Source organism: Elephantulus edwardii, unplaced genomic scaffold (assembly GCF_000299155.1).
Source record: "Elephantulus edwardii isolate Elephantulus edwardi_28Jun2011 unplaced genomic scaffold, EleEdw1.0 scaffold00525, whole genome shotgun sequence".
In the NCBI taxonomy this organism is placed as follows: domain Eukaryota; kingdom Metazoa; phylum Chordata; class Mammalia; order Macroscelidea; family Macroscelididae; genus Elephantulus; species Elephantulus edwardii.
Window position 1 is genome coordinate 194,069 of NW_006400275.1, and position 347 is coordinate 194,415.

The following is a 347-nucleotide window of genomic DNA, read 5'->3' on the forward strand; positions in this document are numbered from 1 at the left end:
CATGAAGGATGCCACCCAGTGGTAATAAAGGAGATCAGAATTGCTTCCACTGTGGAATGCTGGGCCACTCTAGTAGACACCGTCACCACAGGTAATTAAGGGGGTAGAGAGGAAGCTCCCATTCACTTGCTTTAAGTGTGGATCTTTTTTTTTTCTTTTTCTTTTTTCTTCTTCTTTTTTAAAATTATTATTAAATTTTATTAGTTTCAATGAACATTTACAGAGATTTTGGGTTTTCATTCACTCATTGTTGCACTGTTTTCTCTACCCTCCTCCCCAGTTCGTTCTTCTTTCCCCCACCCCGAATGTATGTTTTAATTGCCCAATTGCCACAGTGCTTGTCAAAG